General features: G+C 57.3%; 1 pseudogene; it reads right to left on the bottom strand.

Moving 5' to 3' along the window:
* Window positions 1-38: 38 nt before the first annotated feature.
* The window catches only part of LOC119591049, a 35115-nt pseudogene continuing 34678 nt past the window's right edge, over window positions 39-475 (bottom strand).

Raw genomic sequence — 475 nt, 5'->3', positions numbered from 1 at the left:
GTGAAATAGAAAATACGAGGTGAAATTATACACGCATTTTAAGTATTTCTAGAGTGTATTTGAACAAATACAAAATATAGAATTTCATCCGTAACAACAAGTGGCCGTCGGCGCAGACAGCCAGGGCACTCCTGCCTCAGGGAGCAGCTGCTAGCATGCTCTGAAGACACCCCGGGAGCTCTAGAAGGAGGATCCCCCAAAGCGTCTGGCGAACGATCCACCTCCCAAGGATCCAATGCCAAGAGAAGCTCCGCCTGCGCCTGCCCCGCCGAAGGACCCGCCGAAGGACCCGCCGCTGAAGCCGACGCCGTTTCCAGCGAAGGATCCCACGCTCACACCGCCGACTGGCCCCGCTCCTCCCAGGCCATCGGCGCCTAATCCACCAACCGGCCCGCCAAGTCCATCAAAGGATCCTCCACCAAAGCCACCAATGCTTCCTCCTCCTAGTCCACCGCCGAATCCACCAATGGGCGCT

The sequence above is a fragment of the Penaeus monodon genome, chromosome 28 (genome assembly GCF_015228065.2).
Source record: "Penaeus monodon isolate SGIC_2016 chromosome 28, NSTDA_Pmon_1, whole genome shotgun sequence".
Lineage (NCBI taxonomy): Eukaryota > Metazoa > Arthropoda > Malacostraca > Decapoda > Penaeidae > Penaeus > Penaeus monodon.
Note: the sequence above shows the minus strand (reverse complement) of the source record. Positions and strands in the feature narration are given on the sequence as shown.